This window comes from Trachypithecus francoisi, unplaced genomic scaffold (assembly GCF_009764315.1).
Source record: "Trachypithecus francoisi isolate TF-2019V2 unplaced genomic scaffold, Tfra_2.0 Lachesis_group12, whole genome shotgun sequence".
NCBI classification, from domain to species: domain Eukaryota; kingdom Metazoa; phylum Chordata; class Mammalia; order Primates; family Cercopithecidae; genus Trachypithecus; species Trachypithecus francoisi.
The window spans coordinates 63,048,548-63,069,231 of NW_022681457.1; positions in this window are offsets into that span (position 1 = coordinate 63,048,548).

Genomic DNA, 20,684 nt, shown 5'->3' on the forward strand with positions numbered 1-20,684 from the left:
GGCTTGCCCTCACCTGGAGATCAGGGGCTGGCAGCCATCTTATCTCTGATGGGAGATTTGATGTGGAGTTACCTGCAATGAAGAGTCTGGGTCACTGTATAAAGTGAAAAACCACATCGTTAACTGCCACAAACTTTAAAATTATCTACAAATGGATATGCTTAGAACAAATGGTAAGAATAGGGTCAGGGCGGTGGCACACACCTGGAATCCCAGCACTCCGGGAGGCCGAGGTGGGTGGATCATTTTAGGTCAGGAGTTTGAGACCAGCCTGGCCAACATGGTGAAACCCCGTCTCTACTAAAAATAGAAAAATTAGCCAGGCATGGTGGCGTGCGCCTGTAGTTCCAGCTACTTGGGAGTCTGAGGCAGGAGAATTGCTTGAACCTGGGAGGCGGAGGTTGCAGTGAGCCGAGATCTCACCACTGCACTCCAGCCTGGGTGACAGAGTGAGACTCCTTCTCAAAAAACAGGGGAAAAAATGGTAAGAATAGAAGGATGATGTTAATGCATATGTGTCAAAAGCAGCTCCTGCCTTTATTAGTGAGAGATTCCTCATTAGATCAAATGAACTTTCTTGTCAGTATCCAGAGAAACCTACAAAGGCATCACAAAGATAAAGCTCTAATGTCCAACATAAAGCCCGAGACAAAAGATGGTCTAGGGCACCTGCTTGGAGGAAGTCTATCCAGAAACAACTGTATTTAGGTTAAACTGCTAAATTCACCAACTAGGGCAGAAAGGCACTGAAACATTCCCTCCAGAACCCCTTTCCATTAAGAGTTCACTCCTGTCACCACATTCTAGGCAGCCCCCGATGTTCTCTGGCGGACCGGTGAGGTAAGGTGATGCTTTGTGGACCAAGAGAAAGAAAAAAGTGTTGGTGACAGGAAAGGACAGCTTCCTGCCAGCACCAAGACTAGCGCTGATGTTCTCTTAGAAGCACCAGAGTTTTCTAAGGTGACCCAAATGGAACACAACCCCAGGGAAGGTTGAAGGTCAGAAAAGAAGAGCGTGTCCCTGCTCTTTCCGGATCTCACAACCAGTGAGTTCTCGCAGACATGGCCTCTGTTAGCCCAGGGACATTTGTCTGTGAGCTTTCAGTGGCAGGGAAACCCCAGCCCCAGAGAAGCCTACCCTGCCGCATCCCAGGCTAATCCCTGGATCTGGTTCAGGAGCTCTCTTTCCGCAAGCCCCAAAGCTAGACAAGCAGAGCCCTGCCGGGCCCACGGTGAGCTCTACGGACCTAGGAGCTGCAGGCAGAGTTGGGGGCTCGTTCCTGGGGACGGGCCCACCCCTGAGGTTGTGCATCCAGGCACAACTGCCTGTTGGTAGTTGTTTACCCACAGGGAAAGAGAATCTTCTGTGTTTTTGTCTCCACCCCCAGTGGAAGGATATGTTGAGTAGAGTTTTTGCTTTTTGAGGAAAAGTCATGATTTGAAAAGGGGCGCTGATGTATCTATTAAGACTTTGGATGTTGATTATCAAAGGGTCCCTGTTTCCTTGCAAAGATCCTTATCTTCCCAACCACCCAAGAGCACCATTTATTGGTGGCCAGCATGTGCCAAGCACTGCAGGTGCTTGGGAGGGCAAGATAGCTCATAAGGCTACGAGCAGACATTTGTTTATTTGCACAGGAATTGTTTACTTTTTTTCTCCTTTTTTTTTTTTTTTTTTTTCCGTGAGACAGGTCTCACTCTGTTGCCCAGGCTGGAGTGCAGTGGTGCAATCTTGGCTTACTGCAACCTCTACCTCCTGGCTTCAAGCGATTCTTGTGCCTCAGTCTCCTGAGTAGCTGGGATTACAGGTGCGCACCACCACGCCCAGCTAATTTCTGTATTTTTAGTAGAGGCAGGGTTTTACCATGTTGGCCAGGCTGGTCTTGAACTCCTGGCCTCAAGTGGTCCTCCCACCTTGGCCTCCCAAAGTGCTGGGATTACAGGTGTGAGCCATTGCGCCCAGCCAGGAATTGTTTACTTTCAATTGTGTACTTGAGGCTCTGTAAATTTATCAGGAAGAGAGACCACATTGCAGTTTTCCGCTTCGTCATGACACGGAACATGGATTACCCCAAATGCATTGATCTGCATGTAGACAGAACCACCTCTCAGGCCTCAAGACTAGCGTCTCCATAGCAAAGGAAGCTTCTCTGAAATGCTAATGAGAGACCCAGAGAAAGAGGCAGGCACACTCTCGGGTACACACAAAGGAGAGGGGTTAGAGGTCAGCTGCATTTGGGATTTTGTCTTTTTTTCCATTACACAGAACAGCCAGTCCCGACACAGCCCAGGCCCCACAGGACAACGCTGTTCCTGGACCCGGAGCCATGGCCCTGGAATAAGAGCTAGGTCATCAGGGTCTCCTCCTAGGATCCTTCTTAACATGGAAATCACAAACCAGGCCAAAGGCTTAAAAAGCAGAGCCTGGGAGGGGCAGGGACGCCCAAGCCACGCTAGGGCCCGGGAGGACGCCCGCCCTGCCCGCGGGAGAACCCAGGCCGCGCATCCCTGGCTGGACGGGGCCCGAGGTGCGCCACCAGCGGTAGCTGGGCCAGGCCTGCTGCTCGAAGCCCGTGTCTAGAATGTCACCAAAGCTTCCTTTTCTGTGTTCTGGACCCGGTTCAGGGCCCCTGGGGAAGCTGCGGTTTGGGGCGAGCCGATTGCACTGGCAGGGCCGGGCTGCTGCTCCCGGGCCTGACGCGGGCCACGCCCTCCTGGACGCGGACACACCCCCATTTCCCGGGGCCCACAGAGCCACGCCTGGCCCTGCAGCCAAACAGCGGGAAGGCAGATTGGTACGAGTAGGTACAAGGTCCTGGAATTCTCGCCCGGTTGCCACACTCTGTACGGAGCATAATTGGGGGGGTTGTGCAACTGCCCGGGAAGCCTGGGCGCGCAGCAAGGGCTCTCTCCAAGTCCCCATCACAGGCCTCCGGGGAGCCTCGGGACAGAGCCCGACGCCACCTTCGGGTGGCACCGATAGCCTCGCTCTGGCAGAGGAGTAGTGTGGCTCTGCCGAGAACTGGGGAGCCCAGGTCCCTGCAGGGCCAAGGGGAGGGAGGGCTGGCGGAAGGGGCCACGCCCACAGCCCCAGGTGGCAGCAGCGGCGGTGGCGGCCCCGACTGGCAGAGCCTAACGAGAACAGGGCCTATCCCCAAGGGGCCCCGGGCTGGACGCAGACCAGATCCCGCGGGATTGGGCTGGGAGGCGCCCGCCGGAGGCAGGAGGCTGATAGTCCCTTTCCTATCCTGTGGGTCTGTTGTGGGCCCGCGGAGCCCCCATGGGTGGGTCCATCCCCGGGCCCAGTGAGTCACTTCCCCAGGCCCCCGAGGCCTTCGTGGAAGGTGCCTCCCTTTCCGGCAAAGCATCCTTTGTTCTCCTGCTGGCTTTGCTTCCCAACCCTCTCTGAGTTGCAACCCTCTGGGTTTTAGGGACGCCAAGCTCCGAGGCTCACAGAGGTGAGCATGGGTGCCACCTGGAGAGTGGGCTCACCCCGCAGAAGGCTGCAGCTGCTTTCTTGCTTCCTCAGTTCCCTGCCCTCTCAAGGCCCAGGCTCTCCCACCTCCCCAGATATCTGGGGAAGCCGCCACTGCCCTGCATAGGTTGTGGTGTGCAGCCTCTGGACTGCAGATCCTGGACGCACATCAGGAGGGAGGGAGGTTTGGATGCTCTCACCCTGGCCAGCACTGCCCTGAGGCTTCTCTTGCATCAGGGAGAGGCTTCCAGCACCACCACTAGCACTCCTCTTTCCCCTCCCTTTAGCCTCCCCCAGTTCCCATGTCCAGGTGGAGGAACCCATGTAGAAGCCCAGCCCAGGAAGGGAATTCATCAAAGCACCTTCCCACACAGCCTCTAGTTTGCCTCCTCTCCACTCCCACCTTCCAGCCCCAGCCTGGCTGGCCACGTGGGGGGCTCCTGTGCCAAGCAGTGCCCAGCTGCCGGGTGAGTGAGCAGCCCTGCACAGAAGGCAGCTGACTACCATACACATTACATGTATGGAGAGCACCAGCCTGGCAAGGCTCTTGCTTTGAAGAAATAGAAGACTAATTATTTTATTTATTTATTTATTTATTTATTTATTTATTTATTTAGAGACAGTCTGGCTCTGCCATCTAGGCTGGGGTGCATTGGTGTGATCTTGGCTCACTGCAACCTGTGCCTCCCAGGTTCAAGTGAGTGATTCTCCTGCCTCAGCCTCCAGAGTAGCTGGGATTACAGGCGCCCACCACCACGCCTAGCTAATTTTTGTGTTTTTAGTATATGTGCTGCTGAAGCGAGCATGAAGTTTTGTGTTTTTAGTACCGACGGGGTTTCACCATGTTGGCCAGGCTGGTCTTAAACTCCTGACCTCAAGTGATCCACCCTCCTTGGCTTCCCAAAGTGCTGAGGTTATAGGTGTGAACTACTGCACCTGGCCAGAAGGCTAATTTCAAAACAAAAAGAAAAGCACCCCTGTATGCACAGATTCTCAAACTGTATTTACAGTAGTCACAGAAAGGAAGGGGATCCCTTAGTGTCCTAAAACCAGGAGAGATGAAATCGATTATGGAACATCAGTTGAAGAAATACATTTATCCTTCCACAAATATCTACTGAGTGTCTACAATCAGCCTGGTTACTGGAGGCCAGGCTCTGAGTCGTGAGTGTCCCATGCATCACCAGCTCTCCAAACCCTGACAACTAACACCACCCATTTCCCACCTCCCCCAGGAAGAAACAATATTTAATGATTTCATTTACACAGAAAAAGAAGGTGCAAGCTCTCTCCCTAAGGAAGAGCCAAAAAGCAGCCTCAACTGGCTCCAGAGCTTGTGCTCCTGGATTAAAAACAGAGATTAGTATATTGGTTTCCTCTTGTGGCTATGGCAAGTTACCACAAATGTGGCTTAGAACAATACTATTTTTTTTTTTTTTTCTTTTTGTAGAGACAGGGTCTTCCTGTGTTGCCCAGGCGGGTCTTGAACTCCTGGACTCAAGCGATCCTCCCACCTCGGCCTCCCAAAGTGCTGGGATAACAGGTGTGAGCCACCATGCCTAGTCCAACACTGATTTTAAGATGATACATTTTCATCGTACAGTTCTAAATGTCAGAAGTCTGACATGGGTCACACTAGGTTAAAATCAAGCTGTCAACAGAGCTGCGTTCCTTTCTGGAGCTCTAGGGGAGAATCTGTTTCCTTGTCCTTTCCAGCTTCTAGAGGCCACCTGCATTCCATCGGTTGTGGTCCCTTCCTTTATCCCCAAAACCAGCAGTGTAGCATCTTTAGATCCCCTCACCCTTGTTTTTCTGGACTCTAGTGATTCCATTGCTCACCCTCCACCCTGCAGTTAATATCCCTATTTTTAAGGTCTACTCATTCACCTTAATTCCATAGGCAATCTTAATTCCCCTTTGCCACATAACCCAAGATACTCAGGTTTAGGATGTGGACATATTTGGTAGCATTATTCTGCCTACCACATCTAGGTAGCAACTTTATCTACTCAAACAATTGTTATTAAACACATGCTCTCTTTCGGGCGCTAGGATATAGTAGTGAATGAATACAGAACAGCCCCAGTCTTGTGGAGCTTACACTCTAGTGAAGAGAGATGCACAAGAAACAAAAATAAGGCCGGGTGCGGTGGGTCACACCTGTAATCCCAGCACTTTGGGAGGTCCAGGTGGGAGGATTGCTTGAGCTCAGGAGTTTGAGACCAGTGTGGGCAACATAGCGAAACCTCATCTCTCCAGAAAAAAAAAAAAAAAAATTAGCCAAGTGTGGTGGCATGCACCTGTGGTCTCAGCTAATCCAGAGGCTGAGGTGGGAGGATTGCTTGAGCCTGTTGAAGTCAACCCACCATTGCACTCCCGCCTGGGTGACAGAGCAAGACCCTGTCTCAAAAAAGAAAAACAAAAAATAAACAACAAAAACCCAATAACAAAAATAAGTAAAATGTGTCCTAGGTTAAATAGTGCCTAAAATAAAGCAAGGAAGGGGAATAGGAGTGTGTGTGTTGCTATTTTGGACAGCGCGCTGGACATCTCCCATTTACCCCGCCCCCTACCCTGGGCCTGGAAGCTGACATTGTAAACAGTGTGAAGGGGCTCCCTTATCCTCTTGGCTTCCTGTTGGGCATGGCTGATGGGAAGCATCTTCAGGAGACTGGAGGGCAGAAGGCAAGTCAGCCTGTCTCATCACTCCACTAAAGACCTCAGCCCTGGGCCAGGCCCAGTGTCTTATTGCCTGTAATCCCAGCACCTTGGGAGGCCAAGGTGGGAGGATTGCTTGAGTCTAGAAGCTGGAGACCATCATGGACAATACAGTAAGAACCTATCTCTATAAAAAAATAAATAAATAATTTTTTTATGGTTATGGTGACATACACCTGTAGTCCCAGCTACTCAGAAGGCTGAGGCAGGAGGATCCCTTGAGCCCAGGAATTTGATGCTGCAGTGAGCTATGATCATGCCACTGCATGCCCACTGCCTGGGCAACAGAGCAAGACTCTGGTTCTAAAAAAAAAAAAAAAAAAAAAAAAAAAAGAACCTAAATAAAATAAATAAATAACAAAGACTTCAACCCCCACCAAAGGCTTTTCTCACATCTCACACAGCCCACCTGGCTCTGAGAATACCTCTCCATTCTCCCCTTCCAGCCTAGGGATGGTAATAACGGTTGGCTATACTTCCCGGGAAGGACTCATTACGCCTGATTTCTCTATACCCTGCCCTCACCTTTGTAAATACAGGTTGAGTATCCCTCATCTGGAAATGCTTGGGACCAGAAATGTTTTGGATTTTGCTTTTTTACAATGTTGGAATATTGCTTATATGTAATGAGATTTCTTGGGAATAGGACCCAAGTCTAAACACAAAATTTATCTCTTTTATATACATCTTATACACACAGCTGGAAGGTAATTGTATAGAATAGTCTAAATAATTTTGTGCATGAAACAAAGTTTGTGCACATGGAGCAGCAGAAAGCAAAGGTGTTACTATCTCAGCCACCTGGGTGGACAATCTGTGGTGGGTTGGCATCAACACCATTCCTTTTTTTTTTTTTTTTAGACTAAGTCTTACTCTGTCACCCAGGCTGGAGTGCAGTGGCGCCATCTTGGCTCACTGCAGCCTCCACCTCCCAGGTTCAAGCGATTCTCTTGCCTCAGCCTCCCGAGTAGCTGGGATTACAGGCTGTGCCACCATACCCAGCTAATTTTTGTATTTTTAGTACAGACAGAGTTTCACCATGTTGGCCAAGTTGGTCTCAAACTCCTGGCCTCAAGTGATCCACCCGCCTCGGCCTCCCAAAGTGCTGGGATTACAGGTGTGAGACACCATGCCCGGCCATTCCTGACTGAATTTATATGCTGCCAATAAGTAATCCGTTTCTTGCACCTATTTACACATAAGTACTTAACAGTAAAAAATTTGGTATATCATTCATAAAATGAAAAAAAATAATGTATTTAGCGTACCTAAGTAGCATGGTAGCATCACAGGAATACCGCATCAGTGGTTAAACAGCAGAGACAAACAATGGCAAAGCTTTTTTTTTTTTTTTTTTTTTGAGACGGAGTCTTGCTCTTTCGTCCGGGCTGGAGTGCAGTGGCTGGATCTCAGCTCACTGCAAGCTCCGCCTCCCGGGTTTTACGCCATTCTCCTGCCTCAGCCGGGTTTTACGCCATTCTCCTGCCTCAGCCTCCGGAGTAGCTGGGACTACAGGCGCCCGCCACCTCGCCCAGCTAGTTTTTTTGTATTTTTAGTAGAGACGGGGTTTCACCATGTTAGCCAGGATGGTCTCGATCTCCTGACCTCGTGATCCGCCCGTCTCGGCCTCCCAAAGTGCTGGGATTACAGGCTTGAGCCACCGCGCCCGGCCACAATGGCAAAGCTTTCAGTCTCTTACCTCCGATGCTGCGTTTTGATTCAAAGGTTACTATATTTGCATTCAGCAGGTATGGGGTAAAGAAAAAACAAGATGAAATATAGGTTAATTTTACAAAAGTAAATTTTAAAAGGTTACTATACATTGTATTTTTTTAATCTTTATTATTATTATTATTTTGAGACTGAGTTTTGCTCTTGTTGCCCAGGCTGGAGTGCAATGGCGCAATTTCGGCTCACTGCAACCTCCGCCTCCTGGGTTCAAGTGATTCTCCTGCCTCAGCCTACATTTTTAGTAGAGACAGGGATTCACCATATTGGCCAGGCTGGTCTCGAACTCCCGACCTAAGGTGATCCACCCACCTCAGCCTCCCAAAGTGCTGGGATTACAGATGTGAGCCACTGTGCCCAGCCATATACATATGCATGGTGCATATTTATATATGCATATATATCAACTATACATGGTGGTCATTCCAACACCACATTCTTCCGTAAAATGTTTCATATTTGGATCTCTCTCCAGATTCTCCAACAGCTTGGCTTTCTGTGCTACAGATATACATAAATGCTCCTTTTTTTCTTATCGCTGTTACCCTGAGGGGTGTCTGCAGGGCTTTTTGAACTTTTTAACCATATCTTCATACTACAGAGCAGAGAATGAGCAAAAGAACACAGTGAGTAATGCAAGTAGGTCTTGGCCCCACGTGAGACGTTGTGGGGAACCTGCTGTTGGCGCGTCCAGCCTGAACACGTGCTGTTTTATTACACTTTGTGGGCGTGCTTGTGTGGGGATCTGGGTGAGTGTGGAAAAGACATATTGCCACTAATGGGAGCTAGGAAGTCTTTTATTCCCTGGAGACACTGAATAAACTGTGTGTTGTGTGCTCATGTTTTGGCTCCAAACCATTACATGAAGTCAACTGTGGAATTTCCTACTTGTGACATCAGGGTGGCACCCAAAAAGTTTCAGATTTTGAAGCATTTGGGATTTCAGATTTTCAGTTTAGGGATGCTCAGCCGATAGTACTTTATTAATTGGCGAGTGCTGTCTGTTTTTACCAAGAAGGCGTTGCTGAGCCATATGTAAAATTTAAATAAAGCCCCAAAGAAGGGCCGGGCGCGGTGGCTCAAGCCTGTAATCCCAGCACTTTGGGAGGCCGAGACGGGTGGATCACGAGGTCAGGAGATCGAGACCATCCTGGCTAACACGGTGAAACCCCGTCTCTACTAAAAAAAATACAAAAAAACTAGCTGGGCGAGGTGGCGGGCGCCTGTAGTCCCAGTTACTCCGGAGGCTGAGGCAGGAGAATGGCGTAAACCCGGGAGGCGGAGCTTGCAGTGAGCTGAGATCCGGCCACTGCACTCTAGCCTGGGCAACAGAGTGAGACTCCGTCTCAAAAAAAAAAAAAAAAAACAAGCCCCAAAGAAGGTAAGGCAGGAGACTGGGCGGGATGACTCACGCCTGTAATCCAGCACTTTGGGAGGCCGAAGCAAGTAAATCACCTGAGGTCAGAAGTTTGAGACCAGCCTGACCAATATGGTGAAAACCCATCTCTACTAAAAATACAAAAATTAGCTGGGCGTGGTGACCTATGCCTGTAGTCCCAGCTACTTGGGAGGCTGAGACAGGAGAATTGCTTGAACCTGTGAGGCGGAGGTTGCAGTGAGCCGAGATGGCACCACTGCACTCCAGCCTGGGTGACAGAGCGAGAGTCCACTGCAAAACAAAACAAAACAAAACAAAAAATTCAAAAATTAGCCAGGCATGGTGGCCTGCACCTGTAGTCCCAGCTGCTCAGGAGGCTGAGGCAGGAGAATCATTTGAGCCCCGGAGGCGGAGGTTGCAGTGAGCCGAGATGGCGTCACTGAACTCCAGCCTGGGTGACTAGGCTGGAGTGAGACTCTATCCCCGCCCCCAGCAAAAAAGAAGAAGGTAAGGCGGGAGACATGTAGATTCCTGGCAGAAGAGCATTTGGGGCAGAGGGGCTGCAAGTTCAAAGGCCTTGAGGTAGGAGTGTGCAGGATGTGTCTGAGAAACAGCAAGAAGGAGGTTATGTGGCTGGAATGTGTGAGGGGCTGGGGAGTTGCAGAAGGTGAGGTCGCAGGGGTGCCTGGGGTAGGAGGGAAGTCAGATCATGTAGGGTCTTTGAAAAAGGTGCTGCCAGTGCTCCACCCATTTCCCCTCAGCACTTGCCTTCAGGTGCACACAGACCCTGTGGCTTGCTCCTGTAACTCTCTGCCTGAGGGTCTTTGTTGGCCAGGAGTGCAACAGCTCCTCACGCATGGGGCAGGTCAGGAAGTTAATGCCCCCTTAGCTCTCTACTATTGTGGAGATGGCGAATAAACACCCAGGTGTCTTGCCTTTTGCGTCTGACAATGGGGAGGTCTGGTCTAGGCTCTCTCAGGGGTCTCCAGTGGGGCTGGAGTGCAATGGCACGACCTTGGCTCACTGCAAACCCTGCTTCCCAGGTGTAAACGATTCTCCTGCCTCAGCCTCCCAGGTAGTTGTGATTACAGGCATGTGCCACCATGTCTGGCTAATTTTTGTATTTTTAATAAAGACTGGGTTTCACCACGTTGGCCAGGCTGGTCTCAAACTCCTAACCTCAGGTGATCCATCCGCCTCCGCCTCCCAAAGTGCTGGGATTAGAGGCGTCAGCCACCACTCCTGGCCTCATTTGTTATTATTATTATTATTTTTTTTGTTGTTGTTGTTGTTGTTGAGACGGAGTTTCGCTCTGTCGCCCAGGCTGGAGTGCAGTGGCCGGATCTCAGCTCACTGCAAGCTCCACCTCCCGGGTTTACACCATTCTCCTGCCTCAGCCTCCCGAGTAGCTGGGACTACAGGCGCCCGCCACCTCGCCCGGCTAGTTTTCTGTATTTTTTAGTAGAGACGGGGTTTCACCGTGTTAGCCAGGGTGGTCTCGATCTCATGACCTCGTGATCCGCCCGTCTCGGCCTCCCAAAGTGCTGGGATTATGGGCTTGAGCCACCGCGCCCGGCCTCATTTGTTATTTTTTAAGAGCCAGGGTCTTGCTCTGTTGCCCAGGCTGGGGTGCAGTGGTAGATCATAGCACACTGTAAAGCTGAACTACTGGCCTCAAGCAATCCTCCCACCTCAGTTTCCCTAGTAGCTAGAACTACAGGCACATGCCACAGTGCCTGGCTAATTTTTTATATTTATCTATTTATTTATTTATTTATTGAGACCTAGTCTTGCTCTGTTGCCCAGGCTGGAGTACAGTGGCGCGATCTTGGCTCACTGCAACCTCCACCTCCCGGGTTCAAACGATTCTCGTGTCTCAGCTTCTCAAGTAGCTGGGATTACAGATGTGCACCACCACATCCAGCTAATTTTTGTATTTTTAGTAGAGACGGGGTTTTGCCATTTCTATTCATTGACGAGGCTGGTCTCAAACTCCTGACCTCAAGTAATTCGTCTGCCTCAGCCTCCCGAAGTGCTGGGATTACAGGTGTGAGCCACTATGCCCAGCCAATTTTTAGTTTTGTACAGGTAGAGGGGCCTTTCTGTGTCGCCCAGGCTGGTCTCAAACTCCTGGCCTCAAGTGATCCTTCCACTTCAGCCTCCCAAAGTGCTGGGATTACAGGCATGAGCTGCCGTGCCCTGACAAGTAGCTCCCTTATTAGCCTTCCCTCTCTTGGCTTCCTTCCTTGCCCTGTCTTACTTCCCTATCTCTCTTCCTATATACCAGGAATCACCTCCCAGTGAATACTTTGTGCAAGGTCTTGTCTCGGCATCAACTTCCAGAGCATCCCAATCTAAGACACTGCAGTGAGCCATGATTGGGACTTGGTCTTCTATTTTTATTTTTATTTTGAGACAGAGTCTCGCTCTTTCTCCCAGACTGGAGTGCAGTGGTGCGATCTCAGCTCACCACAACCTCTGCCTCCCGGGTTAAATTGATTCTCCTGCCTTAGCCTCCCAAGTAGCTGGGACTACAGGCATGTGCCACCATGTCTGGCTGATTTTTTGTATTTTTAGTAGAGACGGGGTTTCACCATGTTAGCCAGGATGGTCTCGAACTCCTGGCCTCCCAAAGTGCTGGGATTATAGGTGTGAGCCACTGCGCCTGACTGGGACTTGGGCTTTTCCTGAGTGTGAGAGCAGTGGCCACTGCCCAATGGTGAGCAGAGGAGGGACATAGACTGAAGGGGGCTGGGGAGAAGCAGGGAAACCAGATGGATGCGACTGTGATCCTTCAGAGCGAGCTGAAGGTGGCCTGGAGCAGGGTGAGAGATGTGGGGGTAGGGAGAGGCAGTTCCATCCTGGGTACACTTGGAAGGAGGAGCAACACGACTTGATGCCTGCTTAGATATGAAATGTGGGAGGCAGTAAGGTGTCTAGGGTGGCTACAAGGGCTTGGGCCCAAGCAAAGGAAAGATGAAGTTGCCTTTTGCTGGGATGAGAAGATTGACGGTGTTGGGCTGATGGAGCGGGCTGTTGAGACGCCTGTTAAGCACAGGACTGGCAAAGCTGGGCTGGGAGACAGACAGGTACTCCAGAACTTAGGAGGGAGTCCAGGCTGCAGGTGTACGCTGGAGGGTCCTCATGAGTTAGACAGCATTCAAAGCCAAGACTGGATAAGGTCTCCAAGGCAGTGTCAAAAGAAGAGAAGAGACTGGCCAGGCACGGTGGCTCACGCCTGTAATCCCAGCACTTTGGGAGGATGAATCTCGATCTCCTGACCTTGCGATCCGCCAGCCTCGGCCTCCTAAAGTGCTGGGATTACAGGCGTGAGCCACCGCACCCAGCCAATAAATTATTTTTAATTAATTTTGTTGTATTTTGAAACAATCACAAATTTACCAAAAAAATTGCAAGGACAGTACAAAACTGTTTGGTTTTACCATGAACAAAAGTATTTATTTAGAATGAGAAAAGTCAAAACATATTACAAATTTAAAATACCACAAAATGGCCAGGTATGGTGGCTCATGCCTGTAATCCCAGCACTTTGGGAGGCCAAGGCAGGAGGATTGCTTGAGCCCAGGAGTTCGAGACCAGCCTGGGCAACATAGCAAAATTTAGCTGGGCATGGTGGTGCGTGCCTGTAGTCCCAGCTATTCTGGAGGCCGAGGAGGGAAGATCCCTTGAGCCCAGAAGTTTCAGGCTGCAGTGAGCTGTTGATCATGCCACTGCACTCTAGCCTGGGTGACATAGTAGGACTCTGTCTCTAAAAAAAAAATAAAAATAAAAATAAAATACTATGAACATCACAAAATTCAGAACAATACCATATTAGTATTTCATTCCTATATTATTAATCAACTGGCTGATGTACAACATTCTTCCTACGTAATTTAGCTACCTACCCTGATCACTTCTTCAAATAGCTACAATAATATATGTTTTTATTGAGAGAACAGAAAAGCAATTTTGCATTTCCTCTAGAGTGGTTGATCCAAAATTGTGATTTTTAAATTATTGATATGGGAGGAAGCAAAACTTTTTTTTTTTTTTGAGACGGAGTCTCACTCTTTCACCCACGCTGGTCTTGAACTCCTGGGCTCAAGCAAGCCGCCTGCCTTGGCCTCCTACAGTGCTAAGACTACAGGCCATGAGCCACTGCACCCAGCCCATTACTATTTTTTGATGAACCATTTCAGATTGTTGCGGACATGATGCCCCTTCACCCCCAAAATACCATGTGTTTTCTATAAACAAGGATATTCCCCTCCATAACCACAAACAGTCATCAATACCAGGAAATCACATAGCTGTGTTACTAATACCTGCTCTTCCAACCCACACAGGTTTTACCAGTTGTCCTGGTAGCATCCTTCGTAGCAAAGCATCCAGCCCAGGATCAACACATTTAGTGGTCACATCTCTTCAGTTCCTCCATCTTTCCCTGACTTTCATGACCTTGACACTTTTGATTATTACAAGTCACTTATTTTGTAGAATGTCCCCCAATTTGAGCTGGGCTGGTATTTTCTCATGATAAGGTCATATTATGTGACCCAGTAATTCCATTCTTAGATTCATACAAAATAACTGAAAACAGGTGCTGAAACAAATTTTTTTCTTTTTGAGGCCAAGTCTCACTCTGTCTCCCAGGCTGGAGTACAGTGGCACAATCTCGGCTCACTGCAACCTCCACCTCCTGGGTTCAAGCAATTCTCCTGCCTCAGCCTCTCGAGTAGCTGGGATTACAAGTGTACATCACTGTGCCTGGCTAATTTTTGTATTGTTAGTAGAGACGGGTTTTCACCATGTTGGCCAGGCTGGTCTTGAACTCCTGACTTCAAGTGATCTGCCTACCTCAGCCTCCCAAAGTGCTGGGATTACAGGTGTGAGCCACCACACCTGGCCTCAAATACTTCCACACAAATGTTCATGGCAGCATTATTCACTGTAGCCAAAAGGTGGAACAACCCAAGTCCCCAGCAAAAGATGAATGGATAAACAACATAAGATATATCCACACAATGAAATATTTAATTCAGCTATGAAAAGGGATGAAGTGCTAATACACACTACAAAATGGACAAACTTCAAAAACATTGTGTGGCCAGGTGCAGTGACTCACACCTGTAATCCCAGCACTTTGGGAGGCCGAGGCGGGTGGATCACCTAAGGTTGGGAGTTCAAGACCAGTCTGGCCAACATGGCAAAACCCCATCTCTACTAAAAATACAAAAATTAGCTGGGCGTGGTGGTGGGTGCCTGTAATCCCACCTACTTGGGAGGCTGAGGCAGGGGAATCACCTGAACCCGGGAGGCAGAGGTTGCAGTGAGTTGAGATCAGGCCACTATACTCCAGCCTAGGTGACAGAGCGGGACTCTGTCTCAAAAAAAACAAAAATAAAAATAAGCCTGGATCAGAATACAAAGTTCTTCTGGATTTTAAAACTAAAACTTGAGTCCTGGTTCTGGAACAAGATGGTACTTTTCCTTGCTCCTCCCTTTGGTATAAAGGCTCACTCCCATGTGCTACCTTACATCTGGTAAAACCAGGAGATCCTCGAGTGGCCTAACTGCAACATTCCCTCCTCACTGTGCTCTCATTGATAGGGTCCTTTAGCTAAGCAGCCCTCCTCATCAGGGACACTAAGAGCAGTTCTTGTTTGTCCCTGAGTATTGGCTTTTGGTCCCCGTTAGCCCATGGAATTGTCCAAAAGGACCATCACAACCTCCCTTGGAAACCAGGGAGCACCCCATGCTCTTGATATTGCAAAGCCTGCCTCCCACAGACCCTGGCTGCTCCTTCTGTCCCCAACACCCATGTGACCCTGTGTGGCATGTGGTGCTCTCCACCCCCAGGCCATGAGTATATGTAACTAACTGTGGATGTCATCTGTCCAGTCTCACCAGTTGTATATTTGACTATCCCCACAATCCCAGGGCAGGAATTCCTCCCCCGCCCCAAGGGAATGAAGAGGAGGCAATTAAAACACTCCCCTCTAAATAGAACTAAATATCCTGGGAATTATTTAACAGCCATAAAAATGACTTAAAGCTGCAAAGAGAAAGGTGAGCTAGCTACGGAAAAATAATGTAGTGAGTTCCCTGAAACTTTTTTTTTCTTTTTATTTTTTTGAGACAGGGTCTCACCCTGTCACTCAGGCAGGAGTGCAGTGGTGTGATCTCGGCTCCCCACAACCTCCACCTCCTGGGCTCAAGTGATTCTCCTGCCTCAGCCTCCCGAGTAGCTAGGATTACAGGCACACACCACCATACCTGGCTAATTTCTTTTTATTTTTAGTAGAGATGGGGTTTCACCCTGTTGGCCAGGCTGGTCTCGAACTCCTGACCTTAAGTGATCCACTTGCCTAGGCCTCTCAAAGTACTGAGATTACAGGCATGAGCCACCATGCTTGGCCGTGTCTTCTTTTTTTTTATCTTCCATATACCCTAGACCAGGTGCTGAAGATTCCCACAACCTAGAAATTCCATTAAGCACTTAAAAAAAAAAAAGATAAGAAAATCTTGCTCTCTCTGGACAAATGGACAAAGAACAACTTAAGGAAAACCCAAAAGACGCCTAGTGGGGAGTCCCCATGCCCCCTCCACAACAGAAGCACTGGCAAGCAGCCTCACCTGACCCACCTGTAATCACAACCTGCAGGGGCAGGGGCAGCGTCAGCTCAGCCCTGTGTCTATCTGCCCTCCATGCACTGGCAGAAGAAGACCCAGGCCCTCTAAACCATTTAGCAGAAGAATGTAGCTCACAAACACCAAGCAGCTCAGGGAAGTGCCTTCTGCCTTAACTGATGACATCAACAGAGATGGGGCACGGCTAGAAGTAGCCCTAGCAGTGCTGGAAGGATCAAGCAGTTCCAAACCACATTGAAAGTGTTCTGATGGGCCGGGCGCAGTCGCTCACATCTGTAATCCCAGCACTTTGGGAGGCTGAGATAGGTGGATCACCTGAGGTTGGGGGTTCGAGACCAGCCTGACCAACATGGAGAAATCCCGTCTCTACTAAAAATATAAAATTAGCCGGGCATAGTTCAGCATGACTGTAATCCCAGCTACCTGGGAGGCTGAGGCAGGAGAATTGCTTGAACCTGGGAGGCAAAGGTTATAGTGAGCTGAGACTGCGCCATTGCACTCTAGGCTGGGCAACAAGAGTGAAACTCCATCTCAAAACAACAACAATAACAACAACGACAACAAACCAGGAAGAAAGTGTTCTGATGACCAAACTGTCCCTGGAACTAATGCCTACAAATGTATGTCAGAACCTATATACTAAAACTAAATAGAGTGACTGCCTGCTAAAACACATTAAAAAACCGTTTTTTAAAAAGAGGCAGTCTTTTGTTCTGTCGCCAGACTGCAGTGCAGTGGTGCAATCACAGCTCACTGCAGCCTCAATCCTCTGGGCTCCAGTAATCCTCCTGCCTCAGCCTCTCAAATAGCTGAGACCACAGGTGCACACCACCATGCTTGGCTAATTTTTATCATATTATTATTTGTAGAGACAGGGTCTTGCTATGTTGCCCAGGCTGGTCTCAAACTCCTGGGCTTAAGCGATCCTCCCACCTCAGCCTCCCAAAGTGCTGGGATTATAAGTGTGAGACAACATACACAGCCCTAAAACAGATTTAAATAGGATCAAGAGTGTGTTAACATAATATCCAGTGTCCAGAATACACTTGCAAAACACTCATCATACCAAGAACCACCATTTGAATGAGAAAAGACACACTGTCTCCGAAACCTAATAAATCAGATGTTGGAATTACCTGACAAGAATTTTAAAGCAGCCTCATAAAAATGCCTCAACAAACACTTATACATTCTCTTGAAATAAATGAAAAAAAAAAAAGTTTAAAACTCTCAGCAAAGAAAGAGCAGTAATTTAAATAAAAAACCCAATGGATATTATAAAACTGAAAAATACAATAATTGAAATTTGAAAAAATGTATTAGATGGACTCAATAGTATAAAGGAGATGACACAAGATAGGAATGATAAACTTGCAACAGATCAATAGGATGTACTCCGTCTAAACAACAGAAAGAAAACAGACTGAAAAAAAGAAGAAAGAGCTTCGGTGTTCTGTGGAGCAGTAACCAAAGATGTAATGCTTTTATATACAATCAGAATCCCAGAATGAGAAAAGAGAATGTGGACTAAAAAAGTATTTAAAGAAATATGAAAAGAAATCCACCCCAAGATATATCATAATTAAATTCTGAAAACTAAAAACAAAGACAAAAATCTTAAAAATAGCCAGGCAAACAATGTGTTCCCTGTAAATGCATACCAATTCAAATGATAATGAATTTCCCACTGGAAACCATGGAGGCCAGAAGGAAGTGGCCCAACGGTTTTTTTTTTTTTTTTTTTGAGACAGGGTTTCACTTTGTCACCCAGGCTGGAGTGCAATTGTGTGATCTTGCTTACTGCAGCCTCTGCCTTTTGGGGTCAAGTGATCCTCCTACCTCAACCTCCCAAGTAGCTGGGACTACAGGTGCATGTCACCAGGCTTTGCTAATTTTTTAAGGTTTTTATAGAGACAGAGTCTCACAATATTGCCCAGACTGGTCTCAAACTCCTGGGCTCAGGCGATCCTCCTGCCTTGGTCTCCCAAAGTACTGGGATTACAGGCATGAGCCACTGTGCCTGGACAGCCCAACATTTTTTAACTGTTGAAAGAAAAGAACCTCCCACTGCAAATCCTCTATCCAATGAAACCATCCTTCAGGAATAAAGGGAAAATAAAGTCATTCGCACACAAAGGAAAACTAAGAGAATTGTTGTTAGTGGATCTATCCTTAGAGGAATCTCCCCAGACAGAAAGAAAATGGTAACAGAAGGAGGTTGGAGCATTTAAGTCTTATGTTAGAAAAAAGGAAAAGTCTCAAATCAATCATTTAAGCTTCCTTCTCAATAACCTAGAAAAAGAAGAGCAAATTAATCCCGAAGCAAGCAGAAGGAAGGAAACAATAAATACAAGAGCAGAAATCAACAAAATTAAAAAAAGAAAGCAACAGAGAAAATTAAACCAAAATCTGGCTCTTCATAAAGATCAACAAAATATATAAAACTCTAGCAAGACTGACAAAGAGAAAAATGGAGAAGACACACATCATCAATATCAAGAATGAAACAGATGATATTGCAATCGATCCTGCAGCCATTAAATGGATACTAATGCGATACTATAAATAACTTTACACTCATAAATTCAACAACTTAGAAGAAATAAGGCTATTCCTCAAAAACCATAAAACTGGGCCAAGATGAAATAGATAACCTGAATTTTTCCATAACTGTTAAAGAAATTGAATTGTAATTATAAAACTCCTGAAAAAGGAATCTCTACGGCCAGAATGTTTCATTACAGACTTGTGCCAAACATTCAAAAATTAATGTTTTAAAAGATTCATAAACATCAATTTTGCACAATGTCTTTCAGAAAGCAGAAGAGGAGTGAACACTTTCAAACTCATTTTATTGAGGCCAGTATTACCCTGATACCAAATTTTGACAAAAAAGAAAACTACAAAGCTGGGCATGGTGGCTCACACCTGTAATCCCTGCACTGTGGGAGGCCGAGGTGGGCAGATCACCTGAGGTCGGGAGTTTGAGACCAGCCTGGCCAACATGGTGAAAACCTGTCTCTATAAAAAATACAGAAATCAGCCAGGCGTGGTGCCTTGCGCCTGTAACCCCGGCTACTCGGAAGGCTGAGGCAGGAGAATTGCTTGAGCCCAGGAGGCAGAGGTTATAGTGAGCCGAGATCACACCGCTGCACTCCAGCCTGGGCAACAGAGCGAGACTCTGTCTCAAAAGAAAAGAAAAAAGAAAACTACAGACTAACATGTCTTATGAACTTAGAGACATTCTCGACAAAATTTTAGCAACTGAATTCAACGATGTATGAAAAGAATAATACACAATAACCAAGTGGAATTTCTTACAGGTATGCAAGGTTGGTTCACTATTCAAAAATCAATTAATGTCATCCACCAGATTAACAGGCTAAAGAAGAAAAATCATATGATTATGTCAATTGATGCATTTGACAAAGCATTTGAAAAATTCAGCATCCATTCATGATAACAACTCTTGGTATGCTAGGAATTGAAGGGGATGTCTTCAACCTCATAAAGGGCATCTACAAAAAAGTCTAAAGCTTACGTCATACTTCATAGCAAAAGACTGCATGGTTTCCCCTATGGTCAGAAACAAGAGAAGAATGTTCACTCTTATCATTCTGATTGAACATAATATGGGAAGTTCTAGCCACTGCAATAAGGCAAGGAAAAGAAAGAAGAAGGATACAAATTGGAATGGAAAAAAATAAAACTATCTCTATTTGCAGATGACATGTTGTCTACAAGAAAAATACCAAGGAATCTATAAAAAACTCCTAGAACTAATTAAAAAGTTCAGTGAGTTCAGTAAGGTTGCAGAACACAAGATTAACATATAAAATCAATTGCATTTCTATATACTGACAGCAAACAAGTGGAAATCAAAATAAAAAACACAATACCACGTAAAACTGCTCCAAAGAAAATAAAATCCTTAGCTATAAACCTAACAAAACATGTACAGAATCTGTATGATGAAAATTTCAACATGGCAATGAAAGAAATCAAAGAAAACCTAAATAGTTGGAGAGACATACTAAGTTCATGGATTGAAAGACCTAACATAGTAAAAATGCCAAGTCTCTCTAAATGATCTATAGGTTTAATGCAATTCTTACCAAATTCTCAGCAAGAATTTTGTAGACATAAACAACCTTATGCTAAAATTTAGGCTGGGCATGGTGGCTCAAGCCTATAATTCCAGCACTTTGGGAAGCCGAGGCAGGCGGATCACTTGAAGTCAGGAGTTTGAGACCAGCCTGGCCAACATGGTGAAACCCCATCTTTACTAAAAATACATAAATTAGCCGGGCATGGTGGCAGGTGCCTGTAGCCCCTGGGAGGCTGAGGCAGGAGAATTGCTTGAACGCAGGAAGTGGAGGTTGCAGTAAGCCAAGATCGCACCACTGCACTGCAGCCTGGACGTCGCAGCGAGACTTTGTCTCAAAAATAAATAAATAAATAAAATAAAATAATAACATTTATAGGAAAAGACACAAGACCTAGCTTGACCAAAACAATTTTGAAAAGTAAAAAAAAAAGAATATAATGGGAGGAACCATTCTACTGGTGTTAAGATTTTAAGATTTTACTACATAGCTAAGTGAGTAAGACAATGTGGTACTGCCTAGGGATAGACAGATGGATCAATGGAACCGAATAGGGAATACAGAGGTAGATTCACATAAAGATGCCTGACTAACAGTTGACAAAGAAGCAAAAGGAATTTAATGGA